The 24,791-nt window shown below is 59.4% G+C and overlaps 1 long non-coding RNA gene across 2 annotated transcripts in view; it reads left to right on the top strand.

The window, feature by feature from the left end:
* Positions 1-677: 677 nt before the first annotated feature.
* LOC141570803 (uncharacterized) overlaps positions 678-24,791 on the top strand; it is a 78,816-nt gene continuing 54,702 nt past the window's right edge. The window contains exons 1-3 of one of the 2 annotated variants that reach the window (XR_012495256.1): positions 678-1,073; positions 16,447-16,580; positions 20,078-22,751. This is a non-coding gene — a long non-coding RNA (uncharacterized LOC141570803). Of the gene's footprint in view, positions 1,074-16,446; positions 16,581-20,077; positions 22,752-24,791 lie in introns of those variants that run through there. The other variant, XR_012495255.1, reaches the window with a different exon arrangement.

The following is a 24,791-nucleotide window of genomic DNA, read 5'->3' on the forward strand; positions in this document are numbered from 1 at the left end:
GACCGCAGAGTCCAGCTCCTGGTTAGTGCCCCAGAGTGGAGCCCTATGGTGGAGAGGGGCCCACCGTGTTCCCAACCCCCACCTGTCATGTCCAGGGTTCCAGTAGGAACAGGAAAGCACAAATCCCAAGCTGACAATTTGGGGCACACTGGCTGAACCCCAGTATTGCCCACCAGTGGGGCAGAGTCCAAGTCAGAGGGGTGGCAGGGTGAGGGGTCCAGCATTCCCCAGGACTGGGGGCTGAGGGCATTTGGCTCCCGGTTCCAGCTGCCTGGCTGACAGGTTCCAGGCTCATCCCACACTTGTTGATGAGGAAAGTGCAGCTCAGAAAGGGGAGTTACCCAAAGTCATGCAGCCAGGAGGCGGCGGGCCTGGCCCAGTCTCAGTGCCCCCCAGCCAGCACCCCTTCTGCTGGTGCCTGTGACAGCCCTGATTGATCCAGATCTGGGGGAGGTGGTGCCTGAGGCCATGGCAAGGGGCGAGGCAAGTGTGGGCAGCCCCTGATGGGTTTGTACAGTTCCAACCAATGGAGAGGCTGCTGAAGGGGGTGGAGAGGCGCCTGCCAGTGTCTCTCCTCTCTCTGTTAGGAGTGGAGGAGGTGAGTCTCACTGGCTGAGGCCACCCGGGGCCCCCAGGGTATGCTGGGCTGGGAGGGGCAGCGTGAGCAGAGGGCCCCCTGAGGGCCATGCATGACCACAGTGGCCTAGAACCTACCACTCTTCACAGTCTGTGGGGAAATTGGTGAGGGGCTCTGATGGCTGACACCCCCTGCATGCTTGGGCAGGGTGGCAAACACCCCTGGTGATGGCCCCCTCACTCCCCCTGCCTCCTTCCGCAGATCTGCATTGCACACCTGCCCTGTGCCAGGCCCTGGGGACATGGTAAATGACAGAGGCCCTGCCCTTGCACAGCTGCTGTCCCTGGGAAAGCAGAAGACGCCCAGTGGCTGTGTGGCCCTGAGGGCTGTGAAGAGAAAGATCTTCACTATAAGACAGCGGCTCATGGAGTCATGGAGGCTGAGAGGCCCCAAGTCTGCCCCCGGCCGGCCGTGTGGTTCCAGCCCGAGTCCAGAGGTGAGAGACCTGTGTCCCTGCCTGACCACCAGGCGGAGAGCAATCTGCACTCACTCCACGTTTTGTTCTGTCCAGGCCACCATGGACTGGTTGGCGAGGGGGCCCATCCAGATGCCAACCTCACCCATCAGCCTCAGGAACACCCAGAATAGCGTCCCGTTGAATATCAGGTAGCTCCCAGCCACGCTGACAGGACACTTAGCCTGCTGTCCCAGTGCTGCTGTCCCTTGGGTGTCCGTGAGCCACAGAGGCTCAGGAAGTGGCTGCTCGAGGACGCAGTAGGCTTGGGGTTGTGGCCACCTCCACCTGACCCCCCACAGGTTCATAGCCCCCCTCGGACCCACATCTCCCTGGACTGCGCACAGCCCCACAGGGGATAGGCGGAGAAGGGACGGGGGAGCTGCTGGGCTCTACAGGCCACAGCATGGACCTGGGCGTCTGTGAGAGGAGGGCTGTGGCCCCTTGGCTGCTGCAAGCCACGTACTGAGGGAGTGGGAGAGGTGGGGGCAGAGAGAGGAGGTGGGGCTACGGCACATGCAGCGGAGAGGCAGGCAGGGGGACACCGAGGGCTGGGCTCCTTCAAGGCGGACTGATGGGAGCAGGTGTGGGTGTGGTGGGCCAAGGGTGCTGCCAGCCTCTGGCCTGGGGAAGACGGCGTGGGAGTCTCGGAAGCAAATCGTACAAGTGTAGGACTTCACACAACACAGACTTACTCTCCGCCCTGTGGGCCAGGCCAGGCAGGGCTGGTCCCCTCTCAGGCTCCCAAGAGGACCTTCTCTGGGCTGTCCCAGCTTCTAGAGCATCCGCTTTCCTGGGCCATCCCCGTCCCGCCATCCACCTCAAAGCCCGCAGCATCTGGCTGGGTTGCCTCACATCACATCACGGGCACCCCCCTCTTTCGGAATAAGGACCCCATGGCACCCTGCCCCCTCAATCCAGGTTCATCTCTCCGTTTTAAGACTGATTAGCTACTTTAATTCCACCTGCAATCTTAATTCCCCTCTGCTGTGTGAACTAACATACTGGTAGCTGCAGATCTGAGGGGTCAGGACGTGGACACCTGTGGGGGGCATTATTCTGCTCACCCAGGCTGCAGGGGAGCAGACTTCGGGGGTGCCAAGGGCATTAAGGACGAGAGACGGGAGGGGAGGTGACGTATGTGTCTGCGTCAACGTGTCTCCAGGTGGCACACAGTAATCTGGCGTCACCCTGCGGTGTGTTGACAATGGCTCCCAACAGATGTCCATCTCTAGTCCCTGACCTCTAACTTATTTAGGAAAAGGGTCTCTGCAGGGTGATTAAGGGTCTTGAAATGGAGCAATGGGCCTGGATTATGTGGGTGGGCCCTGAATGCCACCACATATGTCCCTATACGAGGGAATGAAAACGGTGATGTGACCACAGACGCAGAGATCGGAGTGGTTCGTCCACAAGCCGCAGAGCGCTGCCGCCGCTGGAAGCTGGAGAGGCATGAAGCACCCTCCCCGCCCCCGGCCCTGGAAGCAGTGCTGTCTGGCCTATGCCTCGATTTCGGACTTTTCAGAACCGTAGAGAAAAAATTCTGCTGTTTTCTGTTGTGTAGGCCAGCCGCTTTGTAGCTCTTTCTCGTGGCAGTGACAGCAAATGAATTGGTCATCTTAGAGATGACATCGAAAGCTGCGGGGCTGGAGTGCCCAGGGACGGAGGCATAGAGATGTCTGAGGATGAGCCCTGGACTGCCCAGTGTGAGGAGCATGGAGCCTGTGGTGTCCTGGGGCCCGGGCAGGGGCGGGGAGAAGTGAGAGGGCTATCAGTGCCACCGCCAGGCCTAGAGGGACAAGGGGCAGAAAGTCAGCTCTGGGCTTGGCCCAGGGGAACTTACAGGTGGGCGTGGCCAGAACCTCTTGGGCTGGTGAGGTGAAGCCTGGGGGTGGGGCGTCAGGAGAGAAGGAAGGAGTAGGTGCTGATGCGTGGCCTTGGTGAGACCCAGAAGGGAGTCTAGGCTGGGTCCACAGGTGTAGGCAGGGCTGGGGAGACTTTCTATCGGGCAGGTACAGCTGACAGTGAGGTAATGAGTCCTCCGTCACTGGAAGCAAACAAAGAATGCTTCCTGCCTTCAGGCCTCTCATAGTCTCCACATGACTCTGGGATAACATGTGGGCTGGGGGAGGGCAGAGGGAAGGAGAGCTCACAGCTGTGTCTCCCAGCTGTGTTGGTGTCTTTGTCCCCAAGGTGCTCTTGACATGCGGCCACTGGGGAGAAATTCTTCTTGTCAGGTTCAGAATCGTGCCCAAGATCACAGTGTCCTTCACTGAGGGGCCCACAGCTTGTCACTGTCAGACTGAAGCAGGGCCCTTTGGCAATTGGGGCCCTGTCTGGCCATTCCACCACCCAGCCAGAGTCCTTATTCAGAAGATGGGGTGCCTGGACAGTGTCCGCCCCACCGCGCCCTGGTCACAGCGAGGCTGGCGCATTCCACACTGAAGCGCAGGTCGTGAGGCCCCAGCAGCCGCAATAATGGGAAGCTCTGGGCCACTGAGACCAACAGAAGCAGCCCCTTCTCCCTTCTCCTAAATTATTCATGACCTCCAAGAGGCCGTAAAAGTCCTTAGCTCTCCACAGGATCCATAATTACAATGATAAATTTTATTTATAAAGCTGGTCCCTCCCTCGAGCCAGCTGCCTGGGGGGCTGTAGATAAGCCATAACCAAGACAGGGGCCTCGGAAGCCGCTTGTCACAGCTGGTTTTCTGGCAACATCTCACTGGAGCGGCAGGGCGATGATGGTGGCATGGGCTCCGCCTGTTGGCGTGGGCTCCGCCTGGCTGGTGTGGGCTCCGCCTGGTTGGTGTGGGCTCCGCCTGGTTGGCGTGGGCTCCACCTGGTTGGCGTGGGCTCCGCCTGGTTGGTGTGGGCTCCGCCTGGTTGGCATGGGCTCCGCCTGGTTGGCGTGGGCTCCGCCTGGCTGGTGTGGGCTCCGCCTGGCTGGTGTGGGCTCCGCCTGGCTGGTGTGGGCTCCGCCTGGCTGGTGTGGGCTCCGCCTGGCTGGTGTGGGCTCCGCCTGGCTGGTGTGGGCTCCGCCTGGCTGGTGTGGGCTCCGCCTGGTTGGCGTGGGCTCCGCCTGGTTGGCGTGGGCTCCGCCTGGCTGGTGTGGGCTCCGCCTGGTTGGTGTGGGCTCCGCCTGGCTGGTGTGGGCTCCGCCTGGCTGGTGTGGGCTCCGCCTGGCTGGTGTGGGCTCCGCCTGGCTGGTGTGGGCTCCGCCTGGCTGGTGTGGGCTCCGCCTGGCTGGTGTGGGCTCCGCCTGGCTGGCGTGGGCTCCGCCTGGCTGGCGTGGGCTCCGCCTGGTTGGCGTGGGCTCTGCCGGTTGGCATGGGCTCTGCCGGTTGGCATGGGCTCCACCTGGTTGGTGTGGGCTCTGCCTGGTTGGTGTGGGCTCCGCCTGGTTGGTGTGGGCTCCGCCTGGTTGACATGGGCTCCACCTGTTGGCATGGGCTCCACCTGTTGGCATGGGCTCCGCCTGTTGGCATGGGCTCCACCTGGTTGGCATGGGCTCCGCCTGGTTGGTGTGGGCTCCGCCTGGTTGGCGTGGACTCCACCTGTTGGCATGGGCTCCGCTTGTTGGCATGGACTCCGCCTGTTGGCATGGGCTCTGCCTGGCTGCCAGACGTGCTGAGGGATCTGTTTGGCTTTAATGGGGTGGCCACATGACTCGTGCTCCTGCTGTGGGGCGCCATTCCCTCCTCATTTTGTCTCGGGCCCTGAGGACCCATTATGGTGACCTGGCTATGGCTGGTTCTCATGCCAGGATTGTGCATTGCACATGTGAGCATGCACACACACACACACATACACATGTGTGAGCACATGCTGGGTCCACAGAAGTGACCTGTGTTCGCTGAGTGTGCTCACTCGGGCCCTCACATGGCCTAGCCCCCCTCAGACCCCTCCCGTGCCCTGTGGGATGCCCTAGTGTTGGCCCCACTGGCCGGTGAGGACATGCGTTTCCAGAGGTGCCCACCCAAGCACTGCAGGGCAGCTCATTGGGCCGCCCTGTACCCTGTGCCACATGCCTGCCTGGACACGGCATGGGTTCCTGGAAAGAGCTTGGCACTGAAACAGAGTGCCAGGGGTCCCCAAGCTTCCCCTTTCCTGACTGCATGACCTTGGGCCCGTCACTGCCCGTTCAAGGGCCACTGACCTCTGGCCTTTAGGAACCGTAACCTCGTGGGGCTGTCACAAGCTCTAAAGGGAGTTGAGTGCCACACTCTGAAAACAGCAGGGCGGGAACGTGGTGCTGCTCCACGTTGGTGCCGGCCTGGCAGCAGCTGAGCAGCCCAGGACCTGGATGCCCACAGGTCCTTATGGCCAGGCTGTGCTTGTCACTGGGTGCTGCCCTCCCTGGGTGCTGTCTGGAGGCCTCAAGCGCAGGGTGGGGCTGCAGGTCCTCCCGGCCCTTCTGTCACATGCAGGAAGAACTGGCTGGTCTGAAAGGTAGGAATCGTCATCTGTAGGACTCTAGAGAGACTGAGCACCGGGAAGAAGAAATGTCCACACTGAGAACTGCTGGGTAGAGAGCGTGAGCTGGCAGACATTAGGGGACGCACACACTGTTGGTTAGAGTGAGGGCTCACGGGGGCAGGGGACAAGCGGGATCCGGGCTCAAGCGCCCCACACGGTGGGTCGAGTGATCTGCAGACCCACCTGGGCTGTGTGTGCACTTGGCAGTGGGCAGAGCCCTCTCATGGTCCCCTCACCTGTGGAGTAAGAACCATTATGGTGGAAAAAAGACCAAAGAAATAGGAGGAAGCTCCTGAGACCACATACCCTGGCCAAGGGAGCACTTCCACACATGCTGAGCGGTTTACAGAAATTAGAACCAGCCCTAAAGACTCAAGGATGCACAGTTGGTGGCCCCCACCATGCCCCACTCAGGTCACCCATGTGGACCCTTCAAAAACCACATAGATCATGGCAGAAAATGGTGGGTTGGCCCAAATCAGCCAGTGTCAGCCCAGATCGAGACTGCTGTGCCACAGGTGGCCCCCGGCCCAACCAGGTCCGCACGTCTGCTGCATGGCATACTGCTGGTTGGCTCTGTGCTCTCGTGCCAGGCCTGGTGGCCTCTGCCCGACAGCCACGGCAGTACACGCAGTCCTGTTCCCAGGCTCCTCTGACTTTCTCGCTGCCTGCCACAGCTGGTCCGCGGGGGCGCTCCTGGTCTGCAGGAAACCGTGCTGGTCCCCCACGTTCAATGTGTCATACTGACCAGCGTAAGGCCCGAGGGGCGCACTCCGCCCCCTCCCGCCCAGAGCCGGATGCCTGCCGTCCTCCCCGGGTCTGAAGCAGCACACACTGCCCTTGGGCGTGCAGCTCAGGCTGGTGACCAGTGACTGAGGCCTCTGACAAGTGTTCCATGGCTCTGAAAGGAGCAGCGTGGACCCGCCATCCTGCACCTGGCCATGTGGTGCGGCCGAGCCAGTGGCGGCAGAGGTGGCCGTGACAGGAGCAGTTGAGTGGGGGCTCCGCAGGCTCTGGAAGACATGGGGTGGTGCCATGTGCTCACTGGTCACACGAACAGGTGGCCAGACCATGAGCCTCTGCCTCCCTCACACTGCCCCTCAGGCCATATGCAGGGTCTCCTGATGAGGGAGGAAACTGAGCTCTGGGCCTGCGAGCTGATTGCACCACCTGAAAATTAACAGCCGATGCACTATTGCCCCCTCAGGACTGGCCCTGAAGGATGGGGCCGTGTCCTCCAGTGGGCACAGTTGTGAGAACTGCCCTATGTCCACTCTGTGTGTGTGTGTGTGACAGAGGCTCCTGGACACGGAAATAGCCACAGATGGCTGGCCAGGGCCTGGGAGGAGCCAGGAGGGGCAAGTGGGGAGCTGAGGGCGGCGTGGGGAAAAGGTGTGCGATGGATCCACGGGACGGGCGGGCACGCAGTTTGGGTATCTGGGTCTCATGTCTGCTGCAGAGTGTCCGGGAGACTGGGGCTTCCTGAGGGGCTGGTGCAAAAAAGACAAGGTGGGGCTCCACTGCAGGGCTGTGCCAGCCTCCCACCTCACCTCTCCCCCTGTTCACCCTGCCAGCTCTGAGTGGAGGGGGCTCAGGGAACCGCTTAGGCGCTGGGCTATGGGGCATGGGCACTGCCCCTTCTGCTTCCTGGCGTTGCCCCAGTGCCCGCCCAGACCCCGCACAGAGCCTGCAGAAGGCCAGCTGGGTGGGCAGAGGCTGAGCACCTGGGGAGGGGTCCTGTTGAGCACATCCAGGGCCGGGGATCACAGGCTCGGACGTGAGGGGACACGGCACTGCCCGCGGAGGCCTGCGGGCTGGTCAGGCCTCTTATGCTAGAACCCTGCTTTTCCCAGTCTCATCCTATTTCCATTTCTTTTTGAAAAAGATTTTTATTAAAAATACAGCTAACATACAGTATTATACTAATTTAGGGGAACACCATAGTTACTCAACATTTATACACCTAAGAAGTGACCCCCTGGTAAATCCAGCAGCCATCTGACTCCGTCCCCGCTGTCACAGTATTATTGCCTATATTCCCTGTGCTGTACGTTGCATCCCCGTGACTTACTTGTTTTATACCAGATTTGAACCTCTTATTCCCCTTCACCTTTCCGCCCCTTTAAAAATTTTTGAATTACAGTCGACATTCCATATTATTTTATGTTAATTTCATGTGTACAGCATAGTGGTTAGACATTTGTATAATTTAAGAAGTGATGGCCCTGACTAGTCTAGTACCCACCTGGCACTATACATAGTTATCACCATATTATTGACTATATTCCCTAAGCTTTACATCCCGTGACTGTTTTGTAAGTACCAATTTGTACTTCTTAATCCCTCCCCCTTTGCATCCACCTCTCAACCATCCTCCCATCTGGCAACCATCAAAATGTTCCCTGTATCTATGAGTTTGTTTCTGTTTTGTTTATTTATTGTGTTCTTTAGATTCCACATATAAACAAAATCACATTGCATCTGTCTTTCACCGTCTCACATACTCCACTCAGCACAATACCCTCCAGGTCCATCCATGCTGCTGCAGATGGCGAGAACCCATGCCCTTCCCTGGACGAGCAATATTCCATTGTATATGTCCCACCTCCTCTTTATCCATTCTTCCATCGACAGACACCCAGGCTGCCTCCACATCTTGGCCATGTAAGCAATGCTGCAATGAACATATGGATACACTGGTCCCCTCGAAGTAGCATTTGGGTTTTTTCAGATAAATACCCAGAAGTGGGATTACTGGGTCCTTCTTTGTCTCTTGTTATAGCCTTTGTTTTAAAGTCTATCTTGTCTCATCCCTTTACTTCCCTGTGTGTGTGTCTTCCAATCTGAAGTGAGTCTCTTGTAGGCAGCATGTGTAAGGGTCTTGTTTTCTTATCCACTCAGCCATCCTATATATTTTGAGTGGAGCATTTTATCCATTTACAGTGAAAGCAATTATTGATAGATATGTAGTTATTGCCATTTTATTATTCAAAATTTTGGCTTTTTTTTTTTTTATCATCTTAAAGAAGTCCCTCTAAGATTCCTTGTAATACCGGTTTGGTGGTGATGAGCTCCTTTAGCTTTTTCTTGTTTGGGAAGCTCTTTATCTGTACTTTGACTTTAAATGAGAGCCTTGCTGGGCCGAGTAATCTTGGTTGTAGGTCCTTGCTTTTCATCATGTTGAATATTTTGTGCCAATCCCTTGTGGCCTGCAAAGTTTCTGCTGAGAAATCAGCTGACAATCTTATGTGGTCTCCCTTACAAGTTACTAGTTGCCTTTCTCTTGCTGCTTTTAAGATTCTCTTTTTGTCTTTAACCTTTGCCATTCTAATTATAATGTGTCTTGGTGTGGGCCTATTGGGTTCATCTTGTTTGGGACTCTGTGCTTCCTGGGCTTGTATGTCTATTTCCAGGTTAGGAAAGTTTTCAGACATTATTTCTTCAAATGGGTCTCAGTTTTCTGCTTTCTCTCTTCTCCTGGTACCCCTTTGATGCAAATGTTGGTATGCTGTCCCAGATGCTGTCCCAGAGGTCTCTTAAATTATCCTCATTTTTTTTTTTCTTTTTGTTGTTCCAGTTGGGTGTGTTCTGCTACCTTGTCTTCCAAATCTCTGATTTGATCCTCTGCCTTATCTAGTCTGCTGGTGGTTCCCTTCTAGTGCATTCTTCATTTCTGACTGGTTCTTTTTTATGGTATCTATGTTTTTTTGTTTTGTTTTGTTTTGTTTTATGCTTGCCATCTCTCTGTTGAACTTCTTACTAAGTTCCTTGAGCATCCTTATAACCACTGTTTTGAATTCTGTCTCTGATAGGTTGCTTGCCTCCATTTTGTCTAGTTCTTTTTCTGGAGTTTTTTCCTATTCTTTCATTTGGGATGTATTTCTTTGTTTCCTCATTTTGGCTGCCTCTCCGTGTTTGTTTCTATGTATTAGATCTGCTATGTCTCCCAGTCTTGGCCAGGTGACCTTATGTAGTAGGTGTCCTGTGGGGCCCTGACACAGTCTCCCTGGTCACCTGCTCTGAGTGCTCCAGGAGTGTCCCTTGTGTGGGTGCCCTCCTGTTGTATTTGAGCCTTGATTGCTATTGGCACTTTAGTGGGTGGGATTGACCTTCAGGCTGATTGGCTGTGCGGTTTTACCATGTCCACAGCTTACGGGCTGCTGTGCGGGGGGCTTACCCCACTGAGTGGGATTCACCCCACTGGGCTCTGGTGCCTGTTGACAACGCTCTTTTGTTGTGCTGCTCGTGGGGCTAATTAGGCCGTGCTCTGCTGTGGTCTGAAGCCAGCCTCCAAGTATGTTGGTTCTGGGGCCTCTTGGGAGGGGCTCTGGTCCAGGTCCAGGTCAGCCACTGCCTGTGACCAGCCGGGGGCTACCTGGCAGGAGCTACAAAGTGATCTGAGTTTGTTCGCTATCTGTGCTAACCCTGGAGGCACATGGGAGAGGCCACACTGCTAACTGAGAATGGCTGTCACCAGTACCGGGGTGGCTCTGCAAAAAGCCAGGACACCCTGAGGCCTGTTGCCACCTGCAGGCTCCCTTAAGGTTCAGCCCCTGATAAAGCCTTGTGCCGTATACAAGTTGGGTGAGGCAGGGTCTCAGGGAGTCACTAGAGTGAGAAGAGTTGTGGTCACCAGGTTAATGTAGACTCTGGTTTGGTCCCAGTGCTGAGCCTAGAGCTACTCAGCAAAAGCCTCAGAGCTCACCAAGGCCAGTCACTGCCCATCTGGGGCCCATGGCCTCTGATAGTTTTCCAGAAAGAGTGATGAGAATGGGGCTGGTTGTTCTTGGAGAAAGTGCCTCTGGTGTTGGGGCAGTTGGGTGGGGCGGGGTCCCAGTGAGTCAGCAGAGCAGAACTTTGAAGCTTAACAGGCCAATCAGATTCAGATTTGACCGGAAGCGTAGGGGGCGGGCTCAACACAGGAAAGATGGCTCCCGCCTGCCGGCTGCCTGGGAGGAGGATTTCTTCTCAGGGAAATGGTGACTGTCCTCCAACTCTTGCCTGAAGCCACACACTTCAGTCTGCCCCCCACGTGTCTCCAATGTCACCGTCCCTGCGCTGGAGCCCAAGGTGAGTGCCTGCGAGCGAGTGAGTCTGTGCGCGGCCATTTAGGAAGACGCCTGGGTTTCCTACCGCCTTCCGTCCCACCCAGATGGTCGGAATCCCCGCTGTTTTTCACAACCAGGTGTGTGGGGGCTCCTCTTCCTGGCACCAGTACTCAGGTCTGGGGAGGCTGGTGTGGGGCTGGGATCCCTCGCTCCCCCCTTGGGGGGGGGAAACCTCCTCTGCCAAGATATCCGTCCTGATTCTTAGCCCCACACAGAGGTTTGGGGCCCATTCTGGGTCTCTGCCCCTCCTACCAGTCTCGACGTGGCTTCTTTACATCCTTAGTTATGAAACTTCTGTTCAGCCAGACTTCAGATGTTTCCCCAGGGTGTTTGTTCTGTAATTTAGTTGTAATTTTGATGTGTTCATGGAAGGAAGCAGGCAGGGTGCTTCCGCCATCTTGGATCTCCCTCCTATTTCCATTCTTATTAACAACAGAATTGATTGGAGGTGCCAGAGGCACCACCATTTGCATTCCAATGACAACATTTGTGAGCTTCTCAGGTTTTTCTGTATTTACATGATGAAACCGGCCCAAAGTTTCAGTGAAAACGTAATTAAAAAAAGCAGTGAAAGCAAAATCACTGTCAGGAGCTAGGGGTGGCCCTGGGGGACAATAGTGATGGCTGGTGGGTGGGCGGGCCTTTCTGCTGACTTTGGGGGCCGCTGTGGGTTCTGCCGGGAGGGAAGGTCCCAGAGCCGGGGTCCCAGGCCTTCCTGGGCTCCCAGAGTCTGTGGGGAGCACGAGTGGGTGTTGAGGAGTGGCAGGGAGAGGGGCACATTGGGGCAGACCCAGCAACCGGTGGTGGTATCTGACATGGGGGGGAAGGCACCCACATGCCCGTATTTCAAGTCTGGCTGAAGTGAGGTCTTTGTGACACTAGAACCTGTCTCAACACAAAGCTAACCCCCTGGGGCTACAAAGTGCATGGAATAGGTGCGTTTCACTCTCTCCTGCTCGCAGCCTAGTGGTGCCCTGAGGAACCCCCCAGCCAGGAGACCACACAGAGACACAGCTGTGCTGAGTGACTGCTGTTCGCAGTGGGGTCCTCAGAGAGCTGTGACGGGGACACGGCCTTGCTGGACAGCGGCATCCCCAGCTCCCTGGGTGGACACGGACACTGGCGCACTTGCTGCTCTCCCATCACCCAAACTCCCCACTCACTCGTCAGAGAGGCCGCCACATCCCCACCTCTGGGCATCAGAGGCTGAGCACAGCCATGTGCGGGGTGTCCCCATATTGTCACCACCCAGTGTGTGTTCTGAGTGTCCCTGGCCATCCCCTGCTCTCCCTTGGCACCCACTGGGCAGCCATTCTCAGGATTGCTGGCTTACCCTCAGGGATCATGCTTGCACACCCATGCACACGTAGGTACATGTGCTCACGTGTGGCTGGAACACAAGCCTCGGGGAGGGAGGTGACCTGGGTCCCCTCAGGGAGCCCCGAGTCCTGAGCTTTGTTCTAGTCTGGGGAGGGGCGGCCCCTCACATACTGTCTGCAGGCGCGGTGGCAGCCGGAGCGGATGGCAGCTAATTAAGTGCTAGACTTGATATTAAACGGAACGCTGGAACGTTCTATAAAATCAGCACTAAATGAGAGCCAAACGTGGTACGCTCGCTTGGAGCCCAGCGCATACAGGCAGGGCCAGGCAGGCTGGGAAGGCGGGGTGGGAGGATGGGCTGAGGATGATAAAATTATGGAGTCATTAAGATAAAACACTGTCTCAGAGCATGAAAACGAGAGGTGAATTGATTCAGTGGTAAAACAGTCTTATTTCCCTTTAATGCTTATTTAGAGCTTTCTACAGCTTCTCCTGTGATGCTGTCTGAGGAGCTGCCCCATTCCTGGCCTGGCTGCAGCCCTCGGGGCGGGTGTGGGTAGGTGGGGCGGGGGGTGGACACCCAGACCTGCAGGGACCTCCTGCGGGAGGTGTTGGGGGCATTAGCAGGGACATGCAGACTCGTCTTCACCACACTGGCCTGTCCACTCATTTGTATTCCGTGTTGACCATAGACAAACGGAAGTGGGGTCTATGTTCCCTGTAGCTAGGGGGAGGCTGGGAGACAAGGGACCTCCCTCCAAAGTGGGCGGGCAGGACGGGGGTCCTGGAGGCTCCCAAGGATGGGGCTGGAGCTGAGGCCCCAGATGGGGGTGGTCGGCACTGGGGCTGGGTGGGGGAAGGGCTGGAGCAGAGACATGTGGGCTAGGGGGTGGTCACCTGGCAGAGGCACTGCCTATGGACGATGGCAGCGGTGCCCATGTCCACTGACGAGGCCGTCTCAGTGCTTCCCACAGCAGTGGCCTGCCTCGAGGAGGCTGCCAGGAAACTGTAGCCCATTTCACAAGTGGGAAACCCAGACTGCAGGCAGAGGAGGCGCTCCCACACCTGTGAGCACAGGGCTGTGTGGCTGGTGTCTTGTGAAAACAGGGCTCTGATCCCAGAGGTATGGACGTGCCCCAGCATCTGTATCTGGCTCGTCTTCACCACACTGGCCTGTCCACTTCACCACTGCTGGCCGAGTCCGCGGGCCAGAGCGCTGACCTCTAGGGCTGCCGCAGGGCCTGCGTGACCTCAGCGCCCCCCACCTCTGACCTGCTGGCCACAGGCAGCCCAGCCATGGCCCTGGGGTGCTGGGTGATCAGGTCTTGTCCATAGCTGGGGGTGGTGAAGACAGGTAAGACCTGACCGGGGCTGACCCCATCCTTCTATGGACAAGGAAAACATGCCCGGGTTCGGCAAAGGCCCTGGGACACACCATGGCATGCCTGGACACTGCCCTGTGGTCCCCAAACCTCGACCAAGGTTGGTCAGGCACCTACCACCCCCACCAGACCCAACCGTGTGTGAGGGATGGGGGTCCGAGTGGGGGCTCCAGGTCCAGGAGCCAGGAGGAGCCCGTGGGCTGCAGGGCTCTGGTGCTTTGCGGCATTTATCTGGGGGAGATCTGCATTCTGCCGATGGACTATGGTTCAATTTCTGCCGCCAAGGGAGCTGGCTTCACTCACCCCATGTCAACCTCAGCAGTGTCTGAGGAAGTTGGGAGGACCCAGCAGCCAGTGTGATGCTTTTCTCCCAGTATCTGCAAGCCTGCCCCTTTCACCAAAGGGGTGCTGCCGGGGCCCCCACACTGTCATCCACCCAGCAATCCCCAGGGCCCAAAATGTGGGAGATTTGGATTCCAGGCAACTTGGGGACAATCAGTAAATGGCACGGGACAGGGGGCAGGGGCGCTCTGCTGCCCATCCTGGATGTCAGGGCCCTGGTCCCCCGCCTGCCCTGGCCTGGGTGTCTCCCTGCTGCTCACTGCCCCCCTCCCCCGGGTCTTTCCCTGCCCGTCCGGTTGCCCTTTGCCTCCTCCCGGCTCAGCGCTCCCAGCACCTGCCCCAGGGTGCCTCCCTGGGAGCCCTCGTGCCCCGCCACGTCCCCCCATTTGTGCAGACCGCTCTTCTAAGCTTCCTTCTTGCCGGACCCTACTTGGCAAGAGCTCCAAGAGGGCGAGGCCCCTCTGCCTGTCTGCACCCAGCAGACTGGTCTCCAGGAGGGTCTGGGAGATGTGCACTGGCGCTGAGTGAACAAATGCCTTTGCGTGTGAGCCCATCTGCCCGCAGTGGGAGTGGAAGAACAGGCCGCCAGGAGGGCAGGGCTGCCCAGCACAAACAGTCCCTGCTCTCCCCGTGGACATGGCAGCCCCAGGCCTGGCTCTGGGCGGCTCCCACCCACCCTGGACACACACTTTCCATGGGCACAGGAGAGCTAAGACAGGACCCCCAAAATATAGGGGGGCTTGGGGTCACCCCAGGTCATCCTGGGCCCCTCCAGCGGGGGAAGCTGCCTGAACCTCAGGACACCCATCCTTCCTGCATACACGGACGTTGCCCGGGCAGCGCTTTGCACTGGCATAGAATCAGCTTAACGTGCGTACACTTTGGGCAGCACAGGGGTGCCCCTGGGAACATCCTACGTCACAGGCTCCCGTGTCCCTCCCGGGCGTCTCTCACTCACCTCCAACTGGACCGAGGATGGCCTGTGGCCCCCAGGGCCCCTCTTCCCCGTTGGCAAGGGGATGAGGACTTCCCAAAGCCTCCCTTCTGCACAGCTGTCACCCTGTGGGCCCGAGTGGACGGGGCGATGGTGGGTCCTGGGGGAGGGCAGGTGCCACCATGAGGGGACACCATTCCCTTCCCCCAGCCTGGACAAGATGGGTGGTTGCTGGCAGAAAGGCCAGGCAGAGGTGGGGGCAGAATTCAGGCAGGAGCCTGGCCCGAGCACCACAGTCACTGTCACCACCGCTCGGGTCTCTGTGACAGTGGGTGGCCCCAGGCCCAGGGCTGAGGGAGGGGGCCATGCAAAGTCTGTGCCGTGAGTCAGGCAGCCGGGGCCTGATGTGGGCTGGGCTGTGTGCAGGGGGGCCTGGGGGGCACCCACTTGCCTGGGCTGGCCCCCACCTGTAGGACAGGCAGCAAAGTGCATCTTGGCCCATCGGGGAAGGAGAGGGCAGTGCCACTGCCAGTGGTGGGGGACGCCAGGGGCACCGAGGGCTCTGCTGGGTGCTCCTGCCTGTCCCTGTCCTAGGGACAGCTGGGGGGACACTGGTAGGATGTGGACCCTGGGAGGGACCTGCAGCCTGCATGGGGAGGGGTGGGAAGGCAAGTGCCCCCTTGCAGACAGATGTGGCCTGCGTTTTCCAGGCCTCCAGCTGTGAGATGCTCCAAGGGGCCAGGTCCCCTGTGCCCTGCACCCTGTGTGACAGACCCTCCTGGTTCTCCCTGAGCTCAGCAGCACCTCCTCGGGACAGGCTTTTGCTGACCCTGGGGGCCTAGAGGTGGCTTCGCGGCCCTTAGCCTGGGGGACCCGCCACCCCACGGGAGCCGGATCCCTTTGGATGTACCTAAGAGGGATCCAAAGCTGTGGTGACTGTGGGTCCCCCGCCCAAGCCTGTGGACTGTCCGCTGCCTGGCACTTGCTGCCTTAGCTGTGGGGACCTGGGACTCAGGATTAGCTGAGCTGAATGGGAGCCCAGAGAGCCTCGCCTGGAGGAGGTTCCTATTTCAGGGCGCCAGGTGTGGAAACAGGCCCCGACACGGTGACCCCACAATGTCTCTCAGAGTGCTGCATCCAGACCTCGGGCTCCACGCTCGCATGTGGCCCTGGCTGTGTGACAGGCTCTCTGGGCAGGGCCTGCAGGAGGACCTGGCCACCAATGGCTCAGGGCCTCGGACACCCTGTCCCACTAAACGGTCTTCCTGGCCTTGCCTGTGTGCTGGCCCGGCAGCACCGTCGCATTTCCTAGTTATCCAGGCGGAGCAGAAAGTGACGATGGGCAGGCTGGGGACCGCTGTGCGAGCAATGACAGGGCGCCTGACTGGGCGGGTGGCCTGTCCTCGCTGCCCCGGAGACATGTGTGGAAAGGACTGGGTGTTAATCAACAGCATTTGGGTCACCAACAGCACCTTCGTCACTTGGATGACAAGACAAGCACGGGGCTGAGGGGACAGCCGCGGGTGTGAGCTGCCTCGGCAGCGTCCTCCGCCGCCCGCTGGAGCTGTGCTGGCTGCGAGACACGCCGTTTCAGGCCGATGCTGATTAGAATTTTTTATAAGTTTTTTTTATACGAGTCATAACAGCTCTTTTGAGACAATAACACGGCACCGGAAGGATTTTAAAGACCTTCAGGAATGGGAATTTGATTAGCAATCAGGACAGGCCCTCTCTGCCTGCGTGGGCTCTCATTTCCCGCGTTTATGTTCTTTTTATGGCCTTACCCTCAGGAGACCAGCTCCTTCTGATGATCGAAACACCTTCTCGACACCAATGAGCTGCTGTAGCAAACCACCCAGACCAGCCCCTCCCCAGCCAGAACCGGAGGGCTGGAGACCTGGGCTCCACACATGGAGTCCGCAAGGTAAGCTCGTCCAGCCCCAGCCAAGAAACAGGTGCGGCCAGGGGCGGGCCAGGTTGGCGGTTGGCCGTGGCATGGGAGACAGGCCACCAGGTGGTGCTGGAGGACCGGCCAGGAGGCCAGGTGCATCCTAGCTCTGCTGGGGGTGGGGCTGGGGAGGTGAAGGGTGGGGGGGCCAGCACACCCAGTATCCTCGGGGAGCCAATAAGGGTAGAGCATTTCCCAAAGGCTGGACTCTCCAAGGTGGTTTCAGGCGGGGCGAGCACACACCACACTCAGGCCCCACTGTGTGCCTGGGTGTCGGGATGCCCTGCGTGAATCACAGCCTGGTTGGGGGGCACACCCTCCTTAGGGCCCAGGGACCCTGCCACCCACATCTGAAGGGCATCACCTGGCTGGGGCCTAGGAGGAACACGGCACAAACGGGCCTGATAGGAGGCCCCATGCGCAAGAGGAGGGGCTCCCCACCTGCAGGGGCCTGGCCGTTGTCCAGTAGGACCCAGTGAGGTCGGGCTAGCCTCAGCTGGCTGAGAGGGCCTCAGCCCTGGTCACAGGGGTCATACCATATCCATCTTTCCATGCTGTGCCAGGAGCCAGACTGCATCCTGGGAAAGGGCCTGGGCCCCTTCTCATGGTGGGTCATGGGGGTCACGGGCCACCCAGGGGCCTGTGGTGGTGTCAGAGCCTGAACTGAGCCTGGCCTCCTAACAGACTCCCCACCTCTTTAAGCTGGCCTGGGCAGGGAGACACCCCTCCCTATGGGGTGTGAGGAGGGGCCCTTCCTGGAGGGTGAGGGTCTCTGCGGGGAGGCCTCAGTGTGTCTATTTAGAATCCTTGTGTGTCTTGGTGCCAGCCAGGCCCCATGAACTCTGGCAGTCCCTGTCATTGGCCAGGGTCCAGGGAGCTTCTCGAGACACACGGCCAGACATAGGCTACAAGGGGAGTGGTGGCTTTTGCCTTCCTCATGGTTTGCAGATTTAGAAAGAGCTGAAAGGGGATGGGATGACCTGTGCTCAGATGGCCATGTAGCTGGACCCAGTTCTACCACCCAGCAGGTAGGGGACCAGCAATGGGATTTGATCATATAGATGGGGGCTCCACCAGCATTTCTATCTCCAGCTGTGTGTCAGGCCACCTCTCTGAGCTCAGGCCAGACTTTTGATGCAGTCCCACACAGAACTCTGATCGAGCCTTACTGAGCCTGGATCCCAGTCCACACTGAGCCCCGATCCCAGTCCACACAGAGCCCGGATCCCAGTCCACATTGAGCCCGGATCCCAGTCCACACAGAGCCCTGATCCCAGTCCACACAGAACCCGGATCCCAGCCTACACAGAGCCCGGATCCCAGTCCACACTGAGCCCGGATCCCAGTCCACACAGAGCCCGGATCCCAGTCCACACAGAGCCCGGATCCCAGTCCACACAGAGCCCTGATCCCAGTCCACACAGAACCCGGATCCCAGCCTACACAGAGCCCGGATCCCAGTCCACACTGAGCCCGGATCCCAGTCCACACAGAGCCCGGATCCCAGTCCACACAGAGCCCGGATCCCAGTCCACACTGAGGCCGGATCCCAGTCCGCACAGAGCCCGGATCCCAGTCCACACTGAGCCCGGATCCCAGTCCACACTAAGCCCGGATCCCAGTCCACACTGAGCCCGGATCCCAGTCCACACAGAACCCGGATCCCAGCCTACACAGAGCCCGGATCCCAGTCCACACTGAGCCCGGATCCCAGTCCACACAGAGCCCGGATCCCAGTCCACACAGAGCCCGGATCCCAGTCCACACTGAGGCCGGATCCCAGTCCGCACAGAGCCCGGATCCCAGTCCACACTGAGCCCGGATCCCAGTCCACACTAAGCCCGGATCCCAGTCCACACTGAGCCCGGATCCCAGTCCACACTGAGCCCTGATCCCAGTCCACACTGAGCCCTGATCCCAGTCCATACTGAGCCCCGATCCCAGTCCGCACTGAGCCCTGATCCTAGTCCACACTGAGGCCGGATCCCAGTCCACACTGAGCCCTGATCCCAGTCTGCACTGAGCCCGGATCCCAGTCCACACAGAGCCCGGATCCCAGTCTGCATAGCCTGCATCTCAGCCCACACAGAGCCCTGATCCCAGGCCACACTGAGCCCCGATCCCAGGCCACACTGAGCCTGGATCCCAGTCCGCACTGAGCCCTAATCCCAGTCCACACAGAGCCCGGATCCCAGTCCGCATAGCCTGCATCTCAGCCCACACAGTCTTGACTCTGATCTCAGGCATGCTCTGAGAGTCTGTTGTGTGAATGGTGAGCTCAGAGTAGTGGAGCAGACATGGAGGGAAATACCTCCTCCTGCTCTGGTAGGATGGGTAGTCTTGGAAAATGTCCTGAGGAGGCATGAATTGTTTTCCTTGCTCCTCCTGGCTGTGCTCGGGGTTCCGATGCCCTGTGACTTGTGTGGTGTAAATGGGAGGTCCTGGGAGGGTCTGGGCACAGGTCTTTGTGGCCCACGTCTCTGCTTACTGTCAGATCCTGCCTTAGCAAGTCTGCCCCTTGGGAAAAGCGTCCTTGCTGCTAACAAGAAAGGCCCAGAGGGAGGGAGAATGTGCAGCTCTAGTCCAGACCCTGTATGGGGGGCTCTTTGTTCGTGGGGTGGGCCCTCATGGGGTGAGGACCGGAGCTGGGAGAGGAGCCTAGAGGGAGGGCTTCTCGCTGCCCTGGGAGCCCCGGCCGCTGGTCGGGTTGCCGTCTGCGCACAAGCACCCCGCCCCCTCCATACGCTTTCCCAGGTGACATGCTGCTGCGTGTTTCCAGCCCGTCTCAATTCATTTTCTCTCTATCCCACCCATGACCCTGCATAACTGTATGAACCTTGCATGAGTGTGTGCGGGGGGCTCTGAAAAATTGCTGCCACCAGCGCTTATTTAAATCCCAGGCTGATTTATGAGTGTGGACAGTTTTAAGGCCACTGCGAGCAGGTAGTTAGGCAGACTGCTGAAGTGACAGTTTCCAAAGTGAACGCAAAGGCATGCCTGGTGCCCACTCAGCCTGCAGCGCCACCAGCTCACCCGGCCCCCTGCCTCCCTCAGGAGACAATCACTGGGTTGGGCAGTCCTTACAGAGAGAGCCCAGGGTGTCCTGTCTGACTGCAGGCTTCTCCGGCTCCCAGGGCTGCCCGGAGGTGTGGATGGTGGCAGGTCTCGGGGTGCGTAGCTGCACAGAACTGGGTGCAGGTCGGGGGAGGGTGTGCAGGACAGGAGCGACCCTCGTGCTCTGGCTGGCTGGCTGGGTGGGAGTGGAATAGGGGCCATCTCCCCCCCTGGGCTGAGAAGGGTGATAGCAGGAACAGTGGCCCAGTGAAGCTGAGGTGACATTTTCTTGACCTGCCTCTGGGAGCAGCCCAAGACACAGGGTGGGGACAGTGGCAGGGACAGTGAGGGAGGGCTACAAGTCCAGTCTTAAGCCCCCAGCCCTCGAGCTGTCCATTGCTCCGTGCTCCTGGTTCCAGGAGGGCGCCCAGTGCAGACCACAACCATCAGAAGGGAGCGGCACCCAGCTCCCCCGCAACGCCAGGCAGGGTGCCGCATTCCTGTTTCCTGGCGAGGCTGGACTCTGGGACATGGACACGGATCTCCGGAGACTTGACATGTTGGCACCCAGTGAAGACACTGCAGACACCGCTGTGTGCAGGGAGGGAAGAGGGTGTGGGCCCGACCAGGACAGGTGTGGGCACAGCGTTGGGTAGGGCTGGGTGAGGGTGACAAGGGCAGGGCAGGGCAGGGCAGGTGTCGCTTCTGTTCCCTTGCACCCCCGCACCTGTAGGAGACTGCCTCACCTGCCTGGCCCAGCTCATCCTCGTCCCAGCCCTATGGGGCGTTCTGGTCCAGCCTGGCCGTCCCCTTGCCTCTCTGGCCTCAGCCCTTGCTTTGTGAAGAGTCGGGCATGGAGGTGAACCCGCCGGTCAGTGAGTGGCTCCGCAGCTGGACCCCATGGGGGACACGCACAATAGTGGCTTCATGCGTGGCTCAGGGGCTTCCGGTGGCCATATGCGTGAGTATGTGCACATGTGCACGTGTGTGCACACCTGTCCGTGTGTGTATGTGTGCACATATGTGCATCCACATATGTGGGTGTGTACAAGCCGTGTGTGTGTGTGTGTGTGTGTGTGTGTATGTGTGTGTGTGTGTGTGCTGGGAGCAGGGCCCACCTCCCCCCACATGTTCAAGGCCGCCAGTGAGCCACACCCATCTCCTGAGTCCAGTGGGTGTGGGGAAGGCGGGTTGACAGCAGTGGCCCAGGCCTCCCTGGTCTGCCTCATGTGGGCTCATTAGGTGGAAATGGACACTGGCCCTGCCTGAATCTGGGAGCCGCGGGCAGGACAGGGATGTGTGGGGAGAGCGGGGCCAGAGGAGGTACTTGAGGGGTCCAAGCTGGGGTAGCCTGGGTCCTGGGTCCCTGGCCGGTCGCTTCTGGCTGCACCTGGCAAGGATGGCTGGTCTGGGGGCAGCTGAGGGTGCCCCTAGCTCTGAGGTTCAGTGATTCCAAGACTCTCTGGTGGGGGCACTGGCCTGGTGCCCCACTCAGCACAGGAGGGCTCTCCTCCTAAGACCTGGCTGATTCCCGAGCTCTGGCCTCCTCTGAGCCTCCTCACACCCAGGCGTGGGGGCAGAGGGACGGAAAGACCCTTGTGTGAGGCCCGCTGTGGCTGGTGCCCAGGCAGTGTGAGTGGAGGAAGGAGGCAGTGAATGCCAGTGGTCAGCAGGGGCGGGGGCTGCCTGAGGCAGCTGAGGTGTCCCCAGGGATGGCGGACACTTGCTGTTATCAGATACACAGAGCCCCCAGGGCGGCCACATCTGGTCTTCTCTGGCCCTCTCCCTCGGTTTTCATGACGTCCTCTTAAGGCACAGATGAGGGAGTTTGGAGGACCCTGTTCCTTCTGCAGAGGGAGTGTGCCCAGTGTGACCCAGGGGACGTGCAGGCACCCTGGGAGTGAGGCTGGCACAGGGGTCCTGGTTGTCCATGGAGTCAGGGCCACGGCCTCTGACTGTCACTAAGGAAGGTAGCACCCGAGGGTGGGATCTTTCGCTGTCCCCTGTCTGAATTCCCAGGATACAGAGGGCACTGCTGAATGTGGGGGCCTTGTCCCCTTTCAGGGCGACAGATTATAGGAAAGGTGCAGAGGGGCTGGCCAGGAGGGGGAAGGCTGAAGCTCCGGTCAGGAAGACCTCGGCCTGTCACTTGGTCAGAGAGCAGGAGGACAGAGGCTACTGGACGTGGATACCCAGAATCCAGGCTGTGGCCTCAGGGGACAGAGTGGTCCGGTCGGTTCTGTACCAGGGGTTGGGTCCTGGGTGGATTAGATGGGCATGACAGGTCCACTGTCAGGTAGGTGGTGACATCTGCCAGTCATGAGGGGGGTGGGACCTTGCACGGTGGTGCCCAGGCCAGAGGTCCCTGGTGCCCAGACATGGGAGGCACAGAGGCTGGCCCACATGGAATGAGGCTGCAGGTCAGGAGTGCACACCCACAGCTGGTGAATATTTAACACGCCCTAACAAAGAACATGCATAATGAACCAGGCCGCCAGAGGAGCGGTGGAATAATCCGTCTTCTTAAAGGGGGCTCAGTCATTTGTTAGCTGTTTGGAAATCTGCAGTCTAGTTGCAGGAGTCACTCTCATTTCTAAATTAATTTGTGTGATTTAGAAAGTGGGAGCTCCACGCCGGCCTCTGGGTTCTGGGGGGGCCTGGCTGAGAGGCTTCAGCTGGTGCTGGCTCCCAGGTTTGGTCTGTGTTTGTTGACTGAGCAATCGATTGATTGATTTTTTCACTCACGGATCCCCCAGTCGCTCCGCCTCGTGCCACTGTGCTGGGTTCCTGTGTGTGGGGCCCAGTGGTCCCCTCGCCCTTGGGCTGGTGTGAAGGCTCAGTTGAATCCACGTCCTCGGAGGCTGGTCCTGGCCCTAGCTGAGCCTCTCTTGGGCTGGTGGTGGGTGAGGTGCCTGGCCGTAGCTGTCACTGTCCTCAGCCTTGCTCTGAAGTTGACTGACCAACTGTGGTTTCAGGATGGAACAGTAGGGCTCCAGATAGAGTCATGACCCTGTGGGTCCCTTGAGGTCCCCATGGGAGAAGCTCCACTCATCCCCCATGTCCCACTTCCTGATGGAGCCCGCCTCTTGTGGGGGGGGTTAGCTAAGGACATGGCTCTGGTGGGACCCAGCGAGGAGGGCTCCAGAGACAGCTCGGCCGCCGGGGGCTCCTGCAGGCCCCGCCCACTCCCCTGCAGGCCCCGCCCCCTCCACTTGCTCCCTCCTACTCTCCCAGGTCCCACTGTCCCTCCCCCATCCTCGCCCATCCTCCGGCCGTGGCCATGATTTCAGTTGGACTCTCTCAGTGCTCTGTTCAGGCTGGGAGCCCCTTCGGGAAACACCTTCTGGTTCGTTCCCCGGGGCTGCTGGTAGAGGAGCTGTCCCCATGCCCACCTCAGGCCCCATGAGGCAGGATTCAGGGGTCAGAACAGGCAGATGACTCCTGCCCAGGCCACAGGTTGGACAAGGCATAGGGGGGCTCGAGCTCTGGGGCTGGGGAGAGCACGTGGCATGTGGGCATTACCATGGTTCTCCCCCTCCCCCTGATGTCTCCAAAGTTGCCCTCTCGCTGCCCCCTCCCCAGGCCAGCTCCCCCCACAGCAATGCCCAGGGAGGCCGCGTGCCAGCCGGGTGAGTGGAATGTAAGTCACAGCTGCGGTGACAGGGATGACAGTGGCTGATGGGTGAATGTGTCCTCCTTAGGAAAAGGGCACAGGCAACTGTGGGTCACAGCCCCCAGGACATCCCTGTCTGGGCTCTGAGGGGCACCTGCTTTTCCTAAGAGCTCAACCAGTCCTCACTGTGCAGGTGGGGAAACTGAGGCTCAGAGAGACCTGCCCACGGCTGCCAGGCTCCATCCCGGGTCCCTGTCAAGCAGGGCCTCATGTCACTGATTTTCAGCTAAGACCCCCACCTGGTGACTCCCTGCCAGGCCCTGGCAAAGCCAGGGGTCTCCCCCCAGCCTGGGGGCCCCTTTGAGGCCAGCACGCCTCCAGGCTCCTCTTTGTTCCCCCAGCCAGGGCCTCAGCAGCTCTGCATGGTTGGGTGAGTCCTCAAATTCTCTTTCCATTAAAAATAAATGCCCCATTTTATCTGCCTGAAATGGCTCTGCTCTGATTGTCTTTTCTGTGCCGCTGTGTATGGAGAACTATAAAATCATAATACAACTATTAATCCCCTGTATCTGCTTCTACCTAATTTTTATTAAAAATATCCTGTGCTCCAGCTGCCTGGTGGGTGACAGGAGGTTGCGGAGCCTCCAGGTAGATTAGCTGGGCAGGAGGGCATGCTGAAATGCAGACAGGTTGCCTGCGGAGTGCCGGGCCTGCAGGCGGCCATGGATGCAGCCCAGTGACACGGGCTGAGGGGCAGAGGAGGCTGGTCCTGGGCCAGGCAGCCCCCTGCCAGTGCAAGCTCCCTGGACTGGGATGAACTGGGCGGGGGGGCGGGGCTGGTGCAGAGGACGTCCAGATATCTTTAGATCCTGCTCACCTGCCCTCAGGTACCTGTGTGGGGCTGGCTGCTCCCTTCCCGTTTCCACCTTTCCCCTTTGAGCAAAGGAGGACGGCAGCTGGGAACCCAGCCCACATGGACCCGTGGGTCAGGGCTCGTCTGCGCGGCCCCAGGGCTCCACCCTGTGCGGATGGGCTTGAGAGCAGCCCCATCGCAAACAGTCGAGTGTGAGGGGCAGGCAGGTTCTGAGGTGGGAGGACCCTGGCCTCCGATGCTGTGTTGCTCCCGCTTCTGACAGACAGCAGCCCCCACCCTGGGGGCTCCCTGGGCTGGCGGCAGAGCAGACTTCCCTGACACCCGGTCAGAGCGATGCCTCCTGCTGAAGCGAGGACCTGGCCCCCGTAACACCGCTGCCCTTGGTCGCCCACAGTCCAGGTGGACGAGCCCTCGGCTCTTCTTCCCAGGGAGGTCCTGCCTGGCCCGTCGTATGGTGGCTGGGTGACCAGTGTGGTGCTGGACGTCACCTTGCTGCCACCCACAGCCGCGGCAGCGCAGGCACACGGACCCTGCAGCCTTGGCCCACGCGGGTGGGGTGGGCAGTCTGCCAGCGTCCAGCTCTGTGGCCTGGCCCCACAGAAGGCCTGCTGGCGGCACAGCCGGGGGGGCAGGGGTACCGTGGGCA

The sequence above is a fragment of the Rhinolophus sinicus genome, linkage group LG03, assembly GCF_036562045.2.
Source record: "Rhinolophus sinicus isolate RSC01 linkage group LG03, ASM3656204v1, whole genome shotgun sequence".
In the NCBI taxonomy this organism is placed as follows: Eukaryota; Metazoa; Chordata; class Mammalia; order Chiroptera; family Rhinolophidae; genus Rhinolophus; species Rhinolophus sinicus.